This window comes from Anticarsia gemmatalis, chromosome 11, assembly GCF_050436995.1.
Source record: "Anticarsia gemmatalis isolate Benzon Research Colony breed Stoneville strain chromosome 11, ilAntGemm2 primary, whole genome shotgun sequence".
Taxonomy (NCBI): domain Eukaryota; kingdom Metazoa; phylum Arthropoda; class Insecta; order Lepidoptera; family Erebidae; genus Anticarsia; species Anticarsia gemmatalis.
The window spans coordinates 7,243,093-7,268,287 of record NC_134755.1 but is presented as its reverse complement, the minus strand read 5'-3'; the positions used below and the strand labels follow the sequence as shown (position 1 = coordinate 7,268,287).

Sequence of the window (25,195 nt, the reverse complement as noted above, 5' to 3'; positions counted from 1 at the left end):
ACTTTACTATTTCTACTAAACATGACTTATTTCAATTTAGTATGGACTCAATGACATGAAAAATGCAGTGCAATGTAATGTTATTCTGAGTATGTTGTTAACATTTGTAAAAATACACACATATTTTTCTTTCCCGAGATAGAATTTAAAGAAAACCTAAACTTAAATTCTGTATACAATACCTCGCAACGTGGAACGTTAATCACGTTTATTACAGTCGAAGCGGTCAAAATTTCCATCATCAACATTTAAAGTTAGAAATATAAATGTCTATAACTCTGTTACAATCGGACCAGTTCATCGCGTGTACCGTGCTTTACATTTCGTGTTTGTATAAAATATTTGCAATAGTTTCTCGCACCTCGACAGTTAGAAATACTTCCCCAGAAACTCGCATTATTTATGAAGCTACAACGTCTATCTCGAGTATCCTTTACAACTTTTTCTCGTTCTCATTTTCTTTTTAATTTACGCAAATATCTTTTCCTTAATGGAGTGTGTTTTCACACGCTCCAAGATGACGCCAGGTCTGATCTTAATCAAGAGACGCGGATTTTTTATGACCACTTTATGAACCAGGAAATATGCTAGGCTCTAATCTAAAGCATACTAAGTATAAAATGTAGAACTTATCTTTTTATCTCAATAGTAATCATATACGTTTGTTGAACAAAATGTATTACATTCTTCAAAAGTTAATTAATATTAAACGTACCTTTGAAGTTTGACTACTTTAAGACGAGTATTAAACTTTTTGCCGTCAAAAGGTGTTTGAATACGAAACGTAGTACTCATTCATGAACTCATTAATCATAAAGTGTCGGAGATGAACATAATTACCCCTTTGCTTAAGATGAATCGGTATTTAATAATTTTGATCACGAATTAGTCATGTGTGTCCTACATGTATGAAAGGGACATTGATTCATTTGTATGATTTTAATTCATTCGGTAATTACAACGGTTCTAATCATGTCATTGATCAAACGGCGTTACATTTTATAGGTCATCAAATCTTTTCTTGAATGAATAACTGAGTCAGCTTCTCACTATCATTTTAAAATGAAAGCGCCCTGCGATCGAAAGTATAAAATGTCTTAATATTATCTTGCGGTGAGCTCGAATAAGCTGAAGCTAATTTCCCTGTAGAAACAACCATCAAAGAATGAACACGTTCATTGTAAGTAATTGCTCTGTTATTATCGGCTATTGAAAGTACTTTAATAAAGTGAAGTTTATGTCAAAATTACAACTACTTTTATCACTGTGAAGAGGACCTATGAATGCTAATTATTTGGTCATTTAGTTAAGATGGATTTCATAGAATGAACGCTGTAAAGAGCCATCATCATCTTATCTGTCTTGGAGATAAAAGTTTAAATGTTCTTATTAATTCACAATAGACATGCGAAGCCGCGGGTGAAATCTAGTAAGTGCATATAGAAGCGTAGGCATTTAACCAAGCTTGCCCTGTACAATACTCATCAAAGTTAATTATTTGAATGAGCCTCGTATTATAGGAATTACGAGCACAAAAGCTCGGAAACACTCGCATTACATTTAATATCTTACATAATTACTTCAGTTGTCTTTTATAATAGCTTTTGCCTGCGGCCCCGTGTACACAGAAAACAGCAGCAAAAAGCAGCAATTTTGTCCCTTATTTTTTGGTTATTTTTAGGGGTCCTTCTTCCAGTTTGAAGCAAAAAACACAAGTTTATTTACCTTATCATGAAGTTCTTTTACAGGAAGAAATTTATCAGAGCTCCTGAATATTTTGTAAAGCATAATATAATACAATGTTATTAATCAAATGCGTGCTTCTATTCAAACTGACACACTCATCAAAATCACTATGGCACTTTTCGTTGGCCTAGAAATGAAAATTAATGAATGACAGGAAGGGAACTCAGCACAAGCAAAAAAACAAATCATGCGCTCATTATTTTTTACTTTCGTACTGTTGTAAAAACGTTCCGGAACCCTCAAACATACAAGACCTACTTACACTTAGTCAGCTCTTCTACATCAAACGCATCGAAATTGCTGCGCTTAGCTTTGATGCCAATTGATCAAATCAGAAAAGTTAAAGAGCCCCTTTTTTGCCTACGTAACTCATCATGACGAGGAGTTCTAAGAGGCAGTAAACTTATAAAAGCATGCGAGCATCTAGCCTCTTACTAACAAACACCTTAATTACGACCAAGACCGACAGCTTACTAGCAATATTCTTCACTATTAGCCATAATTTATTGTACGTATACACTTATAAAGACTACATATTCTAGCTGTGTTGACTATGATTTATTTGGTAAAGGTATTTACTAGGACCGGTAAAAATATAAATGCTAAATTAACTATTATGCTTTTGCTTATTGTGTGTTAAAGTGCGCTTTCGTATGTTATGTTACAAAAAATCTTGACGGATTCCAGTAAATGTTCTTCGTCTAAAAATTACGCACCGGAACATTATTCCACAAAAACATGAGTTGTATTTATGGAACACAGCAACCTTGTTAGAGGCATGTACTGCCACATAAGTGCCGTGAAACTACATTGTAGATTTACCTTTAAAACAACTAAAATATTTACCCCAACAATCGACTTATGTTGAAATAAAATATTCATTGCAACTACTTTAGTATTTTCATTTATTCATGTTGTCAAGTTTCTAAACATTCTTATGTTTATAACTATACTAAGCAAACCAAAGACCTCATGTTTACAAGAATCACATTTAGGACACTCGAACAATATACCTAATGACTAAGCAATTACCTTCGTGTATAAGCGAGGAAAACATGAAAGTGTAATATATACAACGACCCGCCTGTTGCAAATAAAATTAACAGTTATAAATCTAATATCAGAAGTCGACTGTTAGACTGATAATTAGCATAGTGGCGTTAGTGTTTAGTAGCACAAAACATACGTTCAGCAAACTTTGTTTGTTTAAACGCCGATCCGAGAACCAGTTAACAACGCAGTACTCGTGCTTGAATGGGCTGAAATGGCTTTATTAAATGTATTTACCTATCACGAGCTCCATTACTTTACTACAAGAGCAGGCTAATTTGAGCAGACAATGTTTTTTAAGATTTCTGCACAACACACTACATATGCGTACGGTCTGTGGGAGTATCACTACATAACAATTACTTATGATTCATGTTTTGCCTAAAATAAACTTGATGTTTTATCTATGTTCACATGTTTATGCATCTTTTTCTACATGTTTGCATTTAAATAAAAATCAAGAAAGTGACCTGATTCTGATTGTACCCTTTTAACCTAACCTAATATCTAGTTTAAACCTTCAGACATTTTCAGAGATCAAGATTGGAAAAGCATACCTTATGTCGTGTTCGGTACTAAGTTGCACACCGTTTAGTAGTGAGTAGTCGTAACTTATCCAATGTAAACCCGCCGTTGGTAGCAGACAAGAACTTACTACCTACCCTTCTGATTTAATCATTCAGTTGCTTGTTATGACACCCACGGGAGTAACGGCCCCATCTATTCCTGAACAAGACTAGAACGCGACTATGGGAAATAAAAATAAATCTAATTTGAATAAACAAACAATTTAATCTATAGGTTAATCAGTACTTTTACGGTTCGAAACGATTAAACGGTATAAAGATAAACGTTTCTTTAAATACAAACGAGCTAAATACCACACAATGACTCATCACGATATCTCTATGTATCTTTTGCGTCAATAACTTAATTTTAAATTAGACTTCCTACTATAAAATTTTATATTTGTGGGGATGATTTCATATAATTTATTGAACTCAATAATATCTAAAATCAGTTGTTTTGGTACATAGAACTATGAACATTGTTGTTGATTGTAATTTAATAAATGTTGTGAAGTACAGTTAACTGTGATCCGTTTTTTAACCTAATAGTTAATTTCAAGCTTATTTTCCGAATAATAATCTAAGACAGGACATTAAAACATAAATCTATTGTGAGAGACACGAGTAAGAAGACACAATGGGTACACCTATTTGTTTCTGATAATTTAATGTACATCCGATATTTGCGAAGTGCAATTTAAATGCACATATTATTATTGCACCTATTCTTATTTTACGGCCATTGTCAGCCTGTCATCTAAAACATTTCCCGATAGCTATCTACACAGTAGTTTATACGTTTATGTAAATGTATTTTCGTGGATACAATACCCGTTTTAGAGTCAATTTTCACGGTGTCTCTTCGACACCCTCATTGCATGCAGACAGTTGAATGAACACAATTCAAGATCGTTAACATAGTTGAATATCCCCAACAGTAGACATGTACAATGAGATATTTTTCTTTTCATATTTACTACACCGCTAATAGATTAATGGTTTTCTTACATTTTTGTACACGGTACGTTAGCTACTGGTGTTTTGTTTTTGCTTAAATCGTTCGGATGACACAGTAAACAGGTGTGTCACTAAAACTGACAGGTGCCGTTGAGTCTACACAACACATTTCTAGTATTAAAATAAATTTTCGCTTTTCATAAAATCTAGTTTCGTTTTTGCATATGAATTCATATTTATTACCATAGAATTATAATAATGTAAAGATGTCACGCCGTTACTTTGACATAATCCTCAATGGACAATCGTAGGAAGTTATTACCGTAAAGTCTTGGCACAATTTTTGGTAATTTTATTACCCGAGACACCATAAATACTTGCTCTCTTAAAAGCTGAGTCAGAGAATCCTGTTGAAAGTTTTCTTACTTGATACGACTGTGGAAACACATATCAGTTTCACTTTTCCCTCATCTATAAATGGTGATATTCGTATCACGATCGAGGTCGCGCGTGCTAACTGTCTCGACATGTGTACAAAACCGATTTTCCCCGCTGGCTACTGAAAAAATATCGTCCCTTGCCACACACTTAACCAGGAATTCTATATAGCAAATAACCTGTCAATAAATTAACGTACAAATTTTTAGGAGATAATGCAAAGCATTAACTGATCAGTGGGACTGTTTGTGTTTGCGATATTATTCTGATCATGTATACCTTAGCAAAAACATACATTAGTCGTTATAAAGATAAATGTTATCACCGTGGTGTTCTATTCAGTACGTCTCGGTTATTTTTCAAACAGTAGGAACTGAATATGTAATAAACGACAGGAAGAGAGACTAGGCTTTACGAGCCGAGATGTATGTCCAATTGGCAGTTAAAGCATTTTAACGGCATATTGCTTTAGAGCTGAAAATTAAACCGGCGGATATTAGCCGTGGTTGTTTAAGTATTAGAATTAATTAGTGGTGTTGTAGAATAATTTCTCATTAATTTCAACACGGGCGAATAGAAACACCGCGCGGTATTTCCATGCTTTGTAGGTGCAGGCATTAAGCTGGATTACCATACACTAACCATATATCATGCGGGCACAGTGCTTTATATTCACACTAAGAATGACTCGTTTTGAAACCTGGATAATGCACGGGTACTGACTAAAATTAAGTATGTTTGTTTTTTTTAGTAATTGGTATACTTACTGCATTCATATTGATATTATCCTGAACACGTTGAGCATTAATTCAAATTATATATTCTTTGCTCTCCAGAGAGGTGTTATCTCGTAAACATGTAGTATGCAATCAAAACAAGCTCTCGTTATAAATAAAACATTATTACAAATTACTCGTAGAGCCTCCCTGTATTTATTGTTGCTTATATTATTATTTAAGCTCGTTGAGTAGTAACCTTTAAATAAATTGTCAATTTTAAGATTCATTAATATCAATTCCAGTGATGTCTTTTTCATGTAAAAGTTATAAGCCGATTTATAAATACAAATTTTGAAGATATATTTTAGGCTCTGAGTAGGTAATCCCCTGTGATATTCATAAATTTATGATTTTATAGCTGACCCCATGTGTAATATAGGTTAAAATATATTTTAAGGTTTCGTACTTTCCTTACATCAAACAAGAAATCAGAATTTTCTTCTTTATTATATTAGTTAAGATATTTTTCATATGCTACAAAATATTCTTTAATATATTTTAATATTCTTATTTTCATTCCAGGTAAGTTAAACGCTGGTGAAGCAGTCTTAAATTCTCGATCGACCGGTACACTATTATGCTGCAAAGCTTTCTCGTAAGTGGCTGAACATTTTTCATTTTTGTGTATGCGATTATACAATTTGAATACTAAATTATACTGTAGTACCTTATGCGTATAGTCACTAGACTGGGTTTACAGCATACTATAGAGTTACAGTTCACCTGCACAAAATAACAACTTTTTTCACTAAGTGGCTGTGTGCAAGACGTTACTACTTAATAATAACGCTGTTTAAACACTAATAACTTAACGAACACTGAGCGCTCAACTGTTCGTTAAATAGTTTGTCACGATTACCGCGAGAGAGATATTATCAATAATGCAATATAAATGGTGGGTGGTTACAATTCTCACGCTTATGCATTATAGAGTAGCGTACGTATAATTTCCTTCGGGTGTAAGGGGGGACTTTATCCGAGTAACGCGCACCGTTATACTTCGGACACTAACACACTGAGCTAGACAAATTCACTCCACTTTCCATTTTTCACAGGCCATTTTCTTATACACGCAGACGATGTGAGTGCAGGTGGTTCGCGGAACAAGATGTGGAGCGCCAAGGTTGCCTTCCACATCACCCACTTTTATCTCGTTATAAGTCTTGTTGATACAAAATACACCTTCACACGACGCGTAACATGACATTCTTCAAAACTCTCCACATACACATTCGCCTACTTACGAAAATTACCGTTTGAAAACTGAAACAGTCTGGACGGTGATTGTCGGAACGTAAATAAAATAAATCTTATACGAATGCAGAATATAACTGCACGGTATAGACATTTATTGGCAACATCAGCGTCAGCCAGTTTATCGCCTACTAACTCGCACTTGGGCCTTTTCATTTCATTCCGAGTTGAACCTTGCTATCCCGCTTCTTTATCCATATTTGGTGTTAGTCGCAGGGACATCGCTTGCGTGATAATGGTGCCAACGTCCGAGTGCCGACACTAATCCGGGTACTCTCCGACATGACACCGAAATAAAAGAAAGCCTGATATGTCGCCCGTCCAGCGCACTTTACGCGCACAAACAATTTTATGACTCATCCGTGAAATCAATCGAATTTGCGGACCGTTGTAAACCCAATCTTTATTTTTCAATTTAGATGTGATCTTGGTGTCCATAAACAGTTAAGGAAATATTTAATGTTTTAACTTCATTTAAATGGGCATGTCACTGCAATTATGCGTATCTGAATTAAATCTTAAACAATATCGTAACCTACATATTATAACTAATTTGGTAAGATACAAAGTAAATGCCACCAAAAACATTCTGTAAAACCTCAAGTCTCGCAGCTCAGTCTTTCTGGCGTAAAAAGTGGTGAGATCTATATAATACCAAGTCGATTAATCTATTTCGTCTCTACTTAAAGGACCTTCTGTCTTAAGTTATTACATAAGTTATTATCATGCCAATATTAAAAATATTTTACGTTTAAAACAAATAGACCGACCTGGCCATCGCATGATTTGTATGTATTACACTACACAGCACGACGAGAAGTTAATGCTCCTGAAATTTTAATGGCGAATTTGTGTTTTCATGCGATGACCAAGTCGATCTTTTTGTTTTAAACGTAAAATATTTTTAATATTGGCATGATAATAACTTATGTAATAACTTAAGACAGAAGGTCCTTTAAGTAGAGACGAAATAGATTAATCGACTTGGTATTATATAGATCTCACCACTTTTTACGCCAGAAAGACTGAGCTGCGAGACTTGAGGTTTTACAGAATGTTTTTGGTGGCATCTCACTTCTTTTTGTAGATCGAACATAAGTCCAATTTGTATGGAAAGACGTTTTTTCTTATAATTCAACATATTTTCCTATGGGAATGTTTTTCAGTTTCATGGGCTAAGCACCCTTACCCACCTTATATCCCCTCCCGTTATGCCTCATATAGTATGTACCTATCTACACCTATTATTTATTATTTTCTACAGTAATAATGATTCTTAACTGCAAATGTAATCTTGTAATCTTATACATTTATATGGGATTACAAAGTTAATGTTGCAGCTGGTGTATTTAGAAAACTGGACCGAAATTAGAAAATATTGAATTTTTCCCATGATTAAGACACTTAACCCTATTTGTATTCTAAATTTTAAGCTTCTAAGTCTGCTAGAAGTACCTTATACTTTTGATGATCGGTGAGTCAGTGAGTCAGTGAGTCAGTGAATCAGTGAGTGACAAAATTCAAAATTTTAACAAGTTGTCATTTTTAAACTACCGGTTCAAATTGACTGAAATTTTAAATATATCGTGTTTATACAATGAATAATTAGTAGCTGAAAATTTAGGCTTCTTGTTTTATCCACAACGACATTATAGGGGGGTCGAAAATAGCCCGAATTGCTTCGAGAAAAGGATGGTACGGCCGTGCCGCTTTTTTTTGCTCGACTTGCGGGGGCACTTCCGTGCCCCCAGATAACGAGTGAGACGAGATAAACCGGAGCACATACATGATAGGTGGAAAGTACGTTAACTGATGTAAAAACTTAACAAGTTATGCTAACTATTATAGTAGTTTGTGCGCGTTGAAAGGCGGAAGAGAGAATAATAACGATGATGATGTCAATACAGTAAAAACTAATTCCATACTTGAAAAACGTTTTGTTATCATGAAGGACTTTGTGTCTTAGATTTATGTTTATTTTGCTGTGTATGGACTAAAAACAGTATCAAACAAGTTCTTTTAGTACCTGACATTAAATAAAAGTTTCATATTAAAACGAGAACCCCATAAAATAACAAATGGAAATGAAATATCTCTCTATTCCAAAGAAATCGGAATCATCAATAAACTTCGTTAACGTAGCTTTGCGAAATGTCTTCATTAAACTTGTGTATAAAACATGTTTTACACAAGCATTTATGTATATTGTGTAATCGCTAGAGATAATCATCTGTTATGCCTAGTATTTACTTCGAGTAATGTACCGCCATTACTCGGTTTGAAAATTGGAACACAACATGCTAATATGTGTGCTCATTATATCCCTTTACCTCGAATGTGAACAATTTAAGTAAGCTAAATAGATACTAGACACAACAAAAGACGTACTACAATATGTATTATTATTTTCTGATTCACAGATATCGCACATTTAAAAAATAGCTTAACCAAGTAGCTTAATTCACAAATTTTCAACATTTATTCTGCCTCTACGGCTATCTAATTCATTGATCTAAGCCTACATAAAATTGTTGATTATCATAAAATTACTCTTGTATTTATTCAAACAGCAATAATACTAAAAGCCTCCGTATACATATGTTTGTCATTTGAACCGGTGAATGAGGTTAAATTGCTCTTTTACTGTTATCCACCAAATATCTAATAAAGATCGGTTTTAGCATTCGCGATTATATTATTATACTTTCACTCCATATTGACTTTTAATAAATGTATTGGTATTAAACTCGTTGACCCACATTAGACTATGAAGTTAAAAAGAGTTTTGTAATTAATGTGAGAATACCGCTTTTTGAAAGAACCTTTTTTTTTTTTTTTTTTTTATCTAGCCTGTTGCTGTGTCCCACTGCTGAGCAAAGGCCTCTCCCCTAGACTTCCAGACCCCTCGGTCGCTTGCTGCTTCCGGCCAATCTTCCAGGAACGCGTCTATGTCGTCCCGCCATCTCCGTTTGGGCCTTCCCCGTTGCCGCCGACCATCTTGTGGCACCCACTTCGTGGCTATATTAGCCCATCTCTCAGGGTGCATCCGGTGAACATGTCCGGCCCAATTCCACTTTAGCCTGGCGGTTTGTTTGCCCACATCGGTAATACGCGTTTTGGAGCGTAGTGAAGAGTTCCGGACGCGATCCGTCCTCTTTACTCCAAGAATGCTACGCTCCATAGCTCTCTGGCAAACCTTCAATTTGGACTTCTGAATCTCAGTCAGGGACCATGTTTGGGCACCGTAGGTTAGGATGGGCAATATACACATGTCGACGAGTTTCCGCTTTAAGGTGATTGGAAGGTTGCCCTTCATTAGATGCTTCATGGACCAGAAGCTCTTCCAGGCGTTCTCGATGCGTCTTTCAATCTCTTTGTTTTGCCTGTTGCTGAACGAGACTATCTGGCCCAAGTAGACATATTCGTCGACATAGTGTATGACATGCCCATCTACCTCGATCCTACGCGTCGTGCTATTGGTCATGACCTGAGTCTTTGTCCGATTCATATGAAGTCCAACTTGAAGGCTTGCTGTACTGAGATCTTGAAGCATCAGCTGGAGCTCTGATGCTGATGTTGAAAAAAGGACAATGTCGTCGGCAAACCGGAGATTTGTCAATCTTTTTTCGCCGACAACAATGCCCTTCGTCTGCCACGCAACCGCCAGGCTACGGAATACTTCCTCTAAGGTACTTGTAAATAATTTCGGGGACAGCGGGTCACCCTGTTTGACGCCTTTTTCTATTGGGAAGGATTGACCAGAAGACTGAACCTCTGCCGTGCTGTTGTTGTATATATTTTTTATGATTCTGATATAAGTAGGGTCTATGTTCTGATTTATGAGGGCTGTTTCTATTGCAGAATGTGTAATGCTATCAAAGGCTTTCGAATAGTCTACAAATGCTAAATACAATGGTTTATTAAATTCACAGAACTTTTCAATAATCTGATTTAGGGTATGGAGGTGGTCAGTGGTGGAGAAGCCGGGACGGAACGCGGCTTGCTCGGGTGGCTGGTGTTGGTCTAATTCACCATTTATGCGATTATCTATAATTTTCATGAAGGCTTTGTAAAGATGAGAACTAAGGCTTATAGGTCGATAATTAGTTATTTCGCTTTTATCGCCTTTTTTATGTATCAAAATGATGTTAGAGTGGCAAAATTTTGTTGGAACTTGAGAAGTCTGGAGTACGGAATTAAACAATTTTGTGATATGGGGTAGAAGTGTGGGTTTTCCAAATATTAGAGCTTCAGTGGTGATTCCATCAGGACCTGGACTTCTGTCAAATTTCATGCTCTGTAATACTTTGTTCACCTCTTCCCCAGTTATCGGAGCGGCATTGTTGGTTAATTGGGACTGAATGTTTTTAATCTTTGTAGGATCTGAATACAACGAGTGAAAGAATTTAGTGCTAATATTTACGATTTGCTCTCGGTTGCTTTGCTTCTTACCTGTATCGTCTTTTAGACAGGTAATCCAAGATTTTCCTTTGTTGATTCCTTGTCTTGCTACTCGTAACGACCGGTTTCTTATAAGGGCTGATTGAACAAGGTTGGTGTTATAATTTCGAATGTCACTCCTAATGCTACGTTTTACTAATTTATCCATGCACCGATACTCTAAAGAACCAAACTTTAGGGCTATTCTTTTATCAATTAACATTTTTGTTTGTGGTGATAGTTTGCTACGGTTGTTCTGTTTTTGTGGAAGTTTTCTACATGCTTGTGTAATGCTATTTACTAAGTTACTGTATTGTATCTCTACATCTTCGACGTCCGTGTTTAAAAGTGAAAATTGGTTTTGGAGTTCTAAGTTATACTCATCAAAATAAGAAGCAAATATGGCGTTATCTATTTTATGAAACTGCTTTTTGAAACGTGTTTTTCGGAGAATTTTAAAATCAAATTTTAGTTTTGCTCTTACGGGTCTATGATCGGAGCTAAATTTAATTTGATTAATAATGCCTATGTCGTTAATTATTGCGTTATCTTTAGTGAGGACAAAATCAATTTCATTGGTGGTGTTTGTGTCTGGAGATATCCAGGTCCAGCGCCTCTGATTTGTTTTTGGAAAGTAACTATTACAGACCTTTAGGCTTTGACCAAACGCAAACTGGAGTAGGCGAGTTCCACGTGAATTGCGGTTTCCCAATCCGTATGGTCCTAAAACGCTTTCGTTGTCTAGTTCTTGCCTAGTACCTAATTTTGCGTTAAAATCACCAAGAACAATGTTATAAGTGCCCCGATGTTCATCGCATGCCCTGTTCAGAAGGTCGTAAAAGTCTTCCACCTCATCATCAGTGTGGGAAGAAGTTGGTGCATAAACTTGGATCATTGTAATAGTGTGTTTTGGAGAAATTCGGAATTCTAAAACAGCAATTCTTTCAGAGTAACTACAAAATTCAATTATGTTATCCTTCCACTTTTTTGCGACAAGAAAGCCAACTCCATATTGCCCACTAGTGGTACCAAAATGATAAAATATGTTGTCTTCTCTCTCAATAGTGTTTTCGCCCTCTCTTCTCACTTCAGCAAGTCCTATAATATCCCACTTTATGTCTTTGAGAGCATTCTCTAGTTCCAAGAGTCTTTCATCTTTGAGCAGAGTTCTTACGTTATACGTCAAAATATTAAGTTTATCGGAGTCCATAGTTCGCGCTTGGTTTGGTTGACGGGGGGTCGATAATAACGCCCGGTGATTCTTAGCACCCCTGGCTCCAGCACGGTTCCAGTTTCCGTCAACACCGGAGGTACTGGAGCCGCCGGGCACTCGGGGCCTATTCGGGGGCTTGTCCATTTCATGGGGAGGAGTGGACCGTAATCCCACCACGCTGGTCCAGTGCGGGTTGGTGGGTCGCCAGTTTTGCCTCGTTTGTTGTTTAGCAGAGTGCACCGCGAGCAGGTGAGGTTGGCTTGAGTTCCGAAAGATGTTATTTGAAACCCCTTACACTCCAAAACCTTACTTCAATATAACAATTTGATACACTGCATCATAACCTAACATATTTGAAAGAACCTTACTTCATTATTTTATAAAGATAATCATTAACATTTATTATTATCAAAAGAAACAACAAATATAATAATATCCTAAATAGTCGCAAATACATTTTGTTTGACTTTCATTTTGGTTAAACTCAATAAATATCACTATCTATCATATATCTGGGGGCACGGCAGTGCCCCCGCAAGTCGAGCAAAAAAAAGCGGCACGGCCGTACCATCTTTTCTCGAAGCAATTCAGGCCATTTTCGACCCCCTATAATTTCGTTGTGGATAAAACAAGAAGCCTGAATTTTTAGCGACTTATCAGTCATTGTATGAACACGGTATATTGAAAATTTCAGTCAATTTGAACCAGTACTTTAAGAATGACAACTTGTTAAAGTTTTGAATTTTGTCACTCACTGATTCACTGACTCACTGACTCACCGATCATCAAAAGTCTAAGGCATTTCTAGCAGACTTAGAAGCTTCAAATTTAGAATACAAATAGAATTTAGTATCTTAATCATGGGAAAATTTCAATATTTTCTAATTTCAGTCCAGTTTTCTAAATACATTAACTGCAAGAATAACTTTGTAATCTTATACATTTATATAGGATTACAAGGTTACATTTGCAGTTAATGAATTAACTATTACTGTAGTATAATAGAAAATAATAGGTGTACATAGGTACCTACTGTATGAGGCATAACTTAAGGGTGTTTAGCCCATGAAACTGAACAACATTTCAATAGGAAAATATGTTGAATTATGAAAAAAATAACCGTCTTTCCATACAAATTGGACTTATGTTCGCTTTACAAAAAGAAGTGAGATGCCATCAAAAACATCCTGTAAAAAACCTCAAGTCTCGCAGCGTAAAAAGTGGTGAGATCTATGTAATACCAAGTCGATTAATCTGTTTAGTCTCTACTGAAAGGACCTTCTGTCTTAAGTTATTACATAAGTTATTATCATGCCAATATTAAAAATATTTCACGTTTAAAACAAATAAATCCGACTTGGTCATCGCATGAAAACACAAATTCGCCATTAAAATTTCAGGAGCATTAATTTCTTTAAGATACTCATCTCAATCATTATATTCGGAAGGACCCTAGTGAGGAATTCGGTTGCTGGCCCGTCGTGCTGTGCAGTGTGGTACATACTAATAATCAAATCATGCGATGGCCAGGTCGATTTATTTGTTTTAAACGTGAAATATTTTTAATATTGGCATGATAATAACTTATGTAATAACTTAAGACAGAAGGTCCTTTCAGTAGAGACTAAACAGATTAATCGACTTGGTATTACATAGATCTCACCACTTTTTACGCTGCGAGACTTGAGGTTTTTTACAGGATGTTTTTGATGGCATAGTCTTTTCATCTCCTTGCGTCCATTTAATATAATTTTGGAAATTGGAACATGACTAATACGATTTATTGTTTACTATTAAATTATGTATATGTGTATCTTTCGCATAATAAAGGATTAAATTTAATGAAATCACAAGGAGTGCCACAAATTATGTTCGATATAAAACAGTGAAATCGAATCGAAATATATTGGCAATGAAATGTATTTTATATTATAGTCTCTTTCTTCTCTCTCATCTTTATTGTTTAGAAATTTACATTAGCGTATTGAATAGTTTCGAGCATAATTACATTATATTCTAAGAAAGTAGGTACACCATGTATTATTGATGTGTCGGGCTTTGTGCAAGTGCCAATTACTCCATTTCGATAGTGTTCACAGTTCGATGGCAGGTAATAATAGAAATCAATCTAGTATAAGGAGAGCAGTGGGCAAAAAAAACCGCTAACCGAACTTAGTGTTAGAACGTCGACTCATTCATTACTGGGAAGCAGTGCGGTTTAGTTATTTAATGAAACGTTACTTCGACGCCTTCGATAGACCACATCAAGCACAGCATAATACATATATTATACAACAACCACATTCTAATTTTTTGAGTATAAAGTCGCGGTAAAATTTGCATGTTGCATACGTATTTGATTTACAAAACTTCGAAAAGTAACTCTATTTATTTTTAAAATTTGCTTCTCTCAGACGTGTGAATTGCATCGTTTAAAATATAATTGGAGTTTTTAGTGTGGTATATTTAGCGTAACCGAGTTGAACGCATAAGTCATGGTCAAGGTGACGGCGGCGACGAGTGTCGAGGCGATGCACGACGAACAACGAACTGCGACGGCCACTACATCCACCGCTGACGAATGTCAATGGCACGTCGGCACCGTTACTCGATCTCGCGTCCGCCGAATTAATTCGCCAATGAAAATCCGTACATCGATTGATTCCTATATTGAACGACTTAATGAGTAACTTGTTACTTTGGCGCCGCAGTCCGTTATCGTACATCTCACCCCGAGCCCTGTACGCCTCACATCACATACCAGAAACGCAAATAAGCTTGTCATTATTTATCATATTTTTTACTCTCATTGTCTAACTGTAGAGATCATCACGGTCAAAGACACCAAAACTACTGGTTGCAAACAAAGCTGTGCGCCACAGACTAATACAGAAGTGTTGTAAATAACATCTCATTGATATTGAGAACTGGAGCTGAAAGCTGTCTGTAATGAGAGCGCTCTACATTTCAATAATACACTCGGCTCTTGTGAATTTTTATCGGAGGAAGCTTTTTAATCTACTTACTTGTCTGAGGCCTCATGCTGCTATGCGTTAAATACCATTTGCATTGCTGCTGGCGTCAATAAAACAAAATAAGCATCATATTTCAAGTCAGCACTCATCTTATAAATAGAAATACTAGATGGCTGTCGATCGGGCGCCACACTTTTACTTACATTGATCGCGATGCCTTCTGATTTATATCTTAACACTTAACTTGTTACACTCCTTGTCAGTCTGTACTGAGTAGTTCATTTTTACTTAATTATTATTTATTATTCGATACTCCATGAGTAACATTTATTTTGTATGTCGTAGGTCTTATTGCATAGTACCATAAAAAAATCCTGCAAAAGAAAAAATATTGTAAAAGCAGGTTTGGCAAGCATCTGTTGTTATATTTGCTGCCTACAACGTTTTTTAAGCTGAGCAAATAAAAATTCGATCAATCACTTTTGTTTATTAGCTAATAAATCAGTGATAATTAACTAATGCGCGTTTCGCTCTAGATTTTTATCTTTATGTCTACTCCTGGATATTTTGTCGAAGCGCCATCGTACGTATCAATTAAGGTGGTGTTTAATTCTCCCATCGATCATCTGCCCCCCTCTACCCCCTTGACTCCAGCAGAGGTCAATATCTTTCATAAACTTGATCATAACATATTAAATTTGTACCAAACCGGTTCGTAAATAGTCTAATACAGTAAGTGCAGTGTGAGAATATAAAAAATACTTTTTTAATTCGGTTTTATTCTTTTTAGAAGATAAAAACCGCAATGAAAACTAAGAACGAGACGTTTTTTGTTTTCAAACCTTTACTAAGAATTAAAATAGATAGCTTGGCTTAAATTACAGGGATTTTTAATTGTGATAGTATCACGTACTAATTATAAAACATATGTATAATATATATGGCCGACCGGTGCAGTAACAAGTTAATTCGTAAACTTCCATTGCGTTATACACATGACATATATACATGACTGTGCTTAGTACGATTATAATATAGGTTTGTGGCAATGTAATATATTCATATGCAATACAAATTATTTATTTGGCGAACAATTTATGGACATGTAGTATATAAGCTTATAATTGAAAATATTCATTACAGTTTTTGTATAAGCTTTAAGGCAAAAGTGTTGGTTCTATGGAACATTTAATAAGCGTATACTTTATTTTAAGCATTTTGAACATTTATAATAAACAGCAATAAATATATATTTTGTAATATAAAAAAATAGCAACAGTTAAGGCATAATAAAAACTTTTACTCGACTACGCAAGAACACGCATTCTTTGATGAAAAAATATACATTTTCAGTTAGAAATTTTATTATATCTAAGTATTTTTCTTGACTGCCTCCGGCCCTATAATTAATTAACTTATGGCCTAATTGATTTACCGATGAGATCATATCAAGCAATAAATTATAAGGACCCCGCAAAAAAATACGAACGCTTACTCATAAAAAAAATGTGTATCGTAATACTTCTTTGAAATTAAAATGTTGATTGTTCGAACTAATATTTTTTAAGATGGTTAAAATGAGCAAACATTTGTATTTTATATAGATGCCTGTCAAAAACTTCACCTAGCCCTTGCTCAATGCAATATATAAAAGTCTATTTTAAAAGCGTGCATCGTTAAGGAGATTTCTCAGCTCCAGTGAAATTCTATCTGCTAGACATTGATGTCTGAAGATAAGATAAGCTGCCCAGTCCAGCCCAAACATGGCTGCCATGTTCTAGACCGTATACTTAAATAGAGCGTCTCGCAGTAGCGATGCAACCAGAGCGCAAGTAAACTTGTCGCTTTATAATCGAAACAATCTATATCAGGAGCCAAGAACTTTTAGTAGTCCTGAGTTATAGAACTAGTGACCAACACTTTATTTAGACTCACTCGTTGGCAAGCCCCGCGTTAACAAGCACTTTTAACTACACTGTCATTACATAGATACCACGCTGGCTGACTAAATACTAAAGGGAAATAAAACATGGCGGTCGTCCTTTATTTATTTACTGTTTTACTTTTTTATCGCTACACGAATAAACTGATAAATTAAAAACAAAATTATACGATATCATTTTATGGATTTCATAAATAACACTTACATTTAAACAAAAAAAGATTAGAAACAAATATACTAACTTTTTTTAACGTGCCTAAGACACTATTTATAGAAGTGGAAAACACTATAAACACCCAAGCAAGTTGGAGAAACAATACCAAAACATGGGAATAATGTTAGTTAGCGCTGTGCTAACGACACCAACACGTCCTTGCGCTACGTCCTTGCCACTCGACCGTAAAACCTTCGTTTCTCCGCACTCTTTTGGACTCATTTATTTACAAATATCGCCGTCTCGCTCCACACCACTGACGTCCACAACGCCCTGCACTCGATCCGCCAAGTGATAAATCGCTCGAGACGACAGCCCTTGCATCGCTGTTTTACGGGACGAGTTTACTCGCGCTCGTACCATTTTTATTTACAGCTGAATGGAGGCACCTCATGCGTATAAAGTTTAATCACTGAATCTTTTTTTAGAACGCACATTCTTATATCTTGCAAACGGTGCAGGATTCCATTTTTCTTGTTTTGTTATCATAATATACAGTTAGACGACAAGGCCGACCGGTTCGGATAAACTACATTGTTTCAGGGCGTTTACAATAAATTTTAACGGTGTTCAATATTTAAATGTACCATAAAAGCGATTCTTTACAATTTGCTAGCTGATGAATATTTAGTAGGGCGGGCGTGTAGGGCGTTGGGCTGCGATGCGCCGACCGCAACCGTGTAACCGCCTAATGAGGAAGACCCTTATGGAGACAGACCGTGTTAGAAAATCCCTAATTGTACGTAACTATGTCGTTGATATTCAAAACGCGTACTTCTACGTCCAATTAAACAAGTTTCGCACCTGTACATACTTTAGCGCTTATTATTGGTTTAAGAACGTAAAGTTTGTGGCTCTCGTGTTAAACCGATAATGATATGTACATACCTGTCCACATAAAATGCGCTTTACTCTTTAACCTATCTACTATTTATAATTCTCAATAGGTAATAAATTGTTATATACGTAGGGTAGTGTTGTATACTCCCTGTATTACCAGCCATTAAAGTGTTCTACGGTACATAAACAGAATTGTTTTTTTTTACATTTCGCACTAACGACTACTGTGAAGAAACATCTATGCATTAGCATACTATTATCTTTTAAAACCGTGTAAAGCCGTACGCGAAAGAATGTAGAGTAATCCTGTATGATAAAATGTAAAATAAATCTTCTATCGCACTTTTAAAAGGTATTTACATAAATAGGTTACACGTCCCACGTTCATGGAATAGTAAGCAGAAACTGTATTGTATTGATTATATAAACATACACACAGCAGATACATGCATACTAAGTTACACTTATTTCAAATTCAATACGAAGCAATCTAATTTGACGGTCAATTAAATTTATACTAATTGTTGATTAAAGTTGATTGAATTATTGTCGCACTATAAAAAATACACATTTTATATGATAAACGTGGTTCATTCAAAAATACGGTGTTTTTAGATTATTTACATAAATTTAATGATATCGTTACGTTTCTATTACGTTTTATATATATCTTCACAGGTTTGTAGGTTAGTTGGTGAGTGTATGTGGCTGGCTGGCGGCCAGAAGGCAGACTCTCGTTAATGTACCTATTTATGGTGACCGGATCGCATGCTTCGAGAGCTGATTATTGGCGCCTTGCTGAATAATGAATTGTCCATGTAGGCTAATCGATACATGACTTTTTGTAAAAAACTTTTATTCATTTTACCGGACCCATTATTCAAGTGGAAACTGGGATAAACTTCATTTAATCATTTACTCTACATTATAAATGCTTAATCTTTAAAGTCTTGATACGCGAGCACGATAAGATGCACATATCTTCATTTAATCGAACGCCTTCGGAAGAAATCGTATTCCAAAGCAATACAATAAAATTTAAATTTAAATTCGAAATAAGACTTGGCGTGGTTACTATTCAATCGTATTGCCAGCAGATATATGTCGATGGTGGAAGGTATCGCGTCCGATTGTCGGTAGAGTTAACCGGGGATGCTCATCAACATGCGTTGCCAGACTCTTTAATGCGATGCCGAAGCCCCTTTTACGATCGCGCGTCTCGATGCAAACCATTTAAGGCTACTGCGCGTGTTGCTCTGATATATAGTCGCTAGTCACGAGCGGAGCGACTCCAGTAGCGAACTGCGGAAAAAGTAAGTTAAAAGAAAAACAAATGACACATTAAATTATTTCACCTTGCAAATGTAAACTGGAAACATAAATAAATTAGCAGTAAGTAAATTTTTGCTTTCCTAGAAAGCCGTTCCAAGACGTACAACATTATTTGTTTTGTTTGTCTATTTTTTATTCATTCTCGTTAAATGGGATCCTAATTTATGCGTTGAAGCATTAAGTTTTTATGGAAGACTTACGAATAAGTTTAACTAGTATGATAGTTATGAAGGCTGAGATGACGTTTACAGGTTGTTATTAGCAACGAAAGTAAGTGTTCGGTCTCTGATATCACGTCCACTCTTGCGTTGTGCAAACATGTAGTCTGCATTTCCATCAGCGATATGGGAGATAGTGAAGCGGTGCACGGGGAGAAATCTTACCAATGCGGCGTTTATCGCGTTTAATCCTGATAGTATAGATTTTCTTCGGTGGAAACGCAGCCTTACTCGCTCGTGCAATGTGGCGCGGGTGCGGCGCTCAGGCGCCTTTTGATTTACTACAGCGCCAAACTGTTACATCCCTTGACATGTACGTCATCTATTTTGGTTAACTATTATATACAGTTATCCATACTTTAATTTCGACACGTATTAGCTAAAAGTGACATGGTTATGTTTATTGCTTTGGATGCATGACTTAAAAATAACAGTTGCCTAATCTAGTTATTTGCTAGCAAGTAGCTCAGTCAGTCAGAAAAGTCAGCATTTATTTCAGGCTGATTTTACGACACAATTTTATTGTTTATTGCAGTTGTTACGGATGAAGGCATCATGACAATAATAGAACGCTATAAATTTCTAATTCCATGCATTATACTCAGCTAAATAAGACAATTAGAACTTAAGATCTTTCGTTGACTTTTACGCATTTTGAGTTTATATCGCCATCAATACGCTTAATAGGCAATGAAGTAAACAGTACTTTGAATATGTACGAAAGGTACGTTTAGATAATTTTTATTGACGAAACCTTTCAAAGATTAGTCACGTCCGTATCCCAAAATGTAGACACTAAAATGTAACTGTAATCTGTTCCAAAGACCTCGTAATGTCCATTTGCCACTTAAATATCTGCAATACATTTTAGAAAAGCTCTCATTTAAATAAATATCGCTGGTGTTATTTAAATACAAACCATATCAATATTATAATCTGTCGATTGGAATTGCTTTCTGTTTTTATAGTTTCCATCAAATCAAAGGAAATTACAGTTCCGTCCGCGGTTGTTTTTACAACATAAGCAAATTAACGAGCTGTCCTGCATTGTGTACGTTTCTATAGATTTAATATTTTAAAGTGGCACACGAGACGTTATAAACAGGAAAGCTTCGCTTGTTAGTTTGTCTATGTTTCACACGAGTTTTGTGGTTTGCTTCGTTATCCATGGCAAATATTTGTGTTTATCAAATTTCGACTCACATGGTCTCTCTAGTAACGGTATGTTACACGGAATCCTAATCTAAAATACTGTGTTATACACGTAAACGTAACGAATATGTTGTCTTAAATACAACTTTTACCGTTTTTTATTATGTCCAACCAATTTCCAACCATAAAATGTAAAATATTTATCCGTTTATATAATTACCTACCGCATTAAAAAATATCGTGATAACGTCGTTTACAAAATAACACATAATTAAGTTTCAAAATAAAAGATGCTTAATTAGTTGCCAATTTATGTTTCGTATTAAAATCGTAAATCGTGACGTGTTCGGATAAACTCCTGGTTTTTATCTTGACAACCGTCAATATGTTCAAATAAATATGCGTAATTTTATAAAGCTTGCAAAAGTATCGTGAGAACATTCAGTTATAATATTAAATACTTTATCCGTTTACACGCTTGCAGCTGGGGAAAGCAGCGTTACTTTTAATTTGTCACAATTAATTGTCTGTTACCTGTCCGTTATTTTAATCGGAAACAGGAATGCTATTTCCGTACTCGTTCTGAGAAATTTATATGCATTTAGTGTTGAATTACTAAAGTCCGTAAAAATCATTGCAGTCCCTATCCCTGTGTTAATCTTAAAATGTAGGTTCTGTTTATAGTTACAAATATTTTTGTCTGTAAGCGGAACCTTTTAGCTAACAATCTTAACTAAGTTTTTTTTCATTTTTAGGCTAGGGAAGTAGTGACAAACTGTACCAAGTTCGTCAACAATTTGTACACATTTACGTATCTGACTCAACAAATAGGAACACATAGTGTAACACAAAAAAGCTTGTCATAAACTGATCAAAATTCTTGGAATTCATCGACAAACCGTATAACAAATTGTCCAGTGTCTGTCCATCGATTTATCGTCGTTGTCACGTCACTTCTACTAATTGTATAATAGGCTCTGTGATTGATTGTGACAGGCTGAATTCTCTTTGAACAACTGTCACTTGAGTCTCTGTATTACATCAAAACTACGTCTGTATCTCTCCTGCCTCCATTTATCTTTTTGTTACTCCACATTTTGCCCATCTTCGTTGTATTTGTATAAACTCAAGCATAGCCATAATTCCTAGACTAAAGTGTCAAAATCGTTGTTACCGTTCATTTGTAACGAGTAGTCATTGCGTAGCTTGTTCGTAAATTATAGACATTTAACCGTCGTCGAATTGGATAATTATTCAGTTGCGTGCGCATCGAATGCATTAATTGCGTTTTTAAACTCATTTTAAAATGTAAATTAAATAATGCTATCTTAACCGAGAGAATACAAAGACATAACCTAGAATTAATTGTCATCTAGGGCATTTACGTAATTTAATTCTGTAGTGAAACAGTGAAACAGTTGTTGTAACCCATTATTACATGATCGATGCGCCCACAGTTAACTTGTCGTCGGGTTATTCGTTCTCTTCAAAGTAAATTGCTAATAGCTGTAAGATGTAATTACAACCAAACTATACCGAATACGTTTTTATTGGGAGAACGGGTTCTGCGAACTCTATGGCCTGTAAATGCACATCTTTATAGTCTGACAACCTACCAGAGAGACCCTTAGCGTACACATTATCTGTGTATTTCCAAAATAAAGTAACTGTATCAAATAAGCCACTGTCAGGTGTGTAAGACTGTGGGTCTCTTATGTTCTAAATTATGAGTTTCGTTTACCTTCGCCAGTAGAGATCCTTGCATACAAAGCTCTTTACTAAGTGGTTGGTCAGATAATCGCAGATCATTAAGCCACCATTATTTCATTTTATTTCCTATACGTTGTAAGATGATTAAGAAATAAATGTTCGATGTCATTTCTAATGCAACACCGTTCATTCTAAGGCTCTTTAGAGCTCTTCAATATTTTCTTGGTGCATTTGCAATAGAAAATAAATAATAACGGAAATATAGCTTTAGGAGGTTTATAACTTCTTGTTAATCATTTAAACAAACAGGTTTAATGACTCTTTTTAAAATTGCAGGAAATATTAAATTTACAGATCTTAAATCAACATCGACTTATCAAAGAATTATACGCTAATGTATCGATATCTTGTTGGCTTAGTAATTGATTTATTGCCGAAAGCAGTTAACATTTAGGCATCTTAGATTGAGAACTTGATATTTATAGCATGATATATACCTCAATTTCCTTACTACTTAGTTTATTTTGTGTACCGGCAACCGCTGTAGAAATACAACATAGGTACTTACATAATTTGACCTCATAAAGTTTACAACTTCATACATTTAGACGAATGTTATCCTTAATAACAGAAGAAAGTCTTACATATATGTTCGTTAACAATGCATACGTACAGCAAGCGTCTCGATTCCTACTATTGAGATGTTAAACACGTTCCAAAATAGGTTATCCAGTCAAAGAGTTACGAGTCACTCAAAAAGTTTAAACTTTAAGTTAAACTTTTCATTTGGGGGTGACGGTCCGCTCACTCAATACATCAAACTTCAGTCATATGTGGCTAGCTGGAAAGGCTCGGGCTGTCATTAAGCCACCCAGTCCATGATCGGTCAGATATAAATCATGGTAATGGTAGATTATTCTAGATGCATCGACGGAACACCCGGGAAATGCGCTCGAAGCACCGATTACATAGAACCCACTGACGTAATTGCCCCGCTCATTGATACCTCACGAAATGTAATTAGACTTTGTTCCAGCTAAGTGCTAGCAGAGGATTCGCTTTTATTTCTTTCTGGCTTTAAGTAAATGATTACCTTACTATTCATGTAAATAAGGTAGTTCTTGTGTGGACCCTACACTTATTTTTAAGAAATTACTTTATTACTCATGTGCGTTTGCATCTTCAATAATATACCCGAGTAGTTTAAGACTCGATAACTTTTTAATTAAACGAGGGTGTTCGTCGGCTAATTCTGATTTATATTAATTGAATTTGAAACTTACATATCATTTCATTTTCCTTACTCGTCTTTACTTGAAGCATATGTCTAATAGAATTCGAGTTTTTATGCAACCTATAAACATTGTGTACAGCTAATACCGTTATCTTATATCAATTAATATTTAATAACTCATAACCCACCTTAAAGAGAAACGCACATAAAAATGCATACAGGCGTCTATAATTTAGTACAAGTAATAAAGAAAAGTTATGTACGTACGTATTTTATTCATTGTTCAATGTTCATAGTACCGCTCGCATAAGCATCGTTTTACTGTTCATTCATCTAAAGATGAATAAGGGAACTGCCATGTGAATTAACTAGAATTCCATTACTTCTTCATGGTATATATAGCAATTTAGGCCGTAATGTAGTTCCTCAAAGTTAGTATGTAAAAGCGTACAACTAAAGACATAGCGCCATTAGCCCATTACTACCAAATATGTTACTGTAAATGAGAGTATCGTGCGCGGTCTTATGAGATGTATATCATGGAAAAATATGTCATTCCGTTAGACGATCTCCGCAGAAATAATACAGTTGTATGTTGTTCATAGCAACGATAACCTATCGGCCCGCAGCCTCATAGCGTTCGGTAGAGACGCAGCAGGCATTATCGTGTCTAATCAGGTTCGCACGCGGCGCGGTGGCTAAATCATCCGATTATTGATTTCCGATGTCGCGGTCGTGATCGGGCGCGGGATTCAACGTTCGGCGTGACAGTGCAGCCATTGTCGGAGCCGACGGCGGCTCGCGCTCCGCGACGCGCGCGCATTCTCCGTGATTAAACGCTTGTAATTCCAACAATATCATCCCGACTGTCGGATTCAATCTGCACACGCCGTGCCTCGCTCGGCTCATGTCATCTCCCCCGCGAACCTACCTAACAGCACGGACCACTTGCATGTAATAAGTCAGTTAACATTAAGACCCCGTGCCCTGGAAATGTCCAGGCACATGATATAAAAGTGAATAGCAAACTACGAGCTCACCTGATAACAATCTGTTACAGTAATAATGTCTTGATTTATTATTTTGCTTGTGTGATTTATATAATAATATATTATAATTAAAATGGCATCAA

General features: G+C 35.7%; 1 protein-coding gene across 2 annotated transcripts in view; it reads left to right on the top strand.

Moving 5' to 3' along the window:
- Positions 1-25,195, top strand: part of Atg16 (Autophagy-related 16) — a 153,262-nt gene that overhangs the window by 74,523 nt on the left and 53,544 nt on the right. The gene's annotated exons all lie outside the window — the stretch shown is intronic.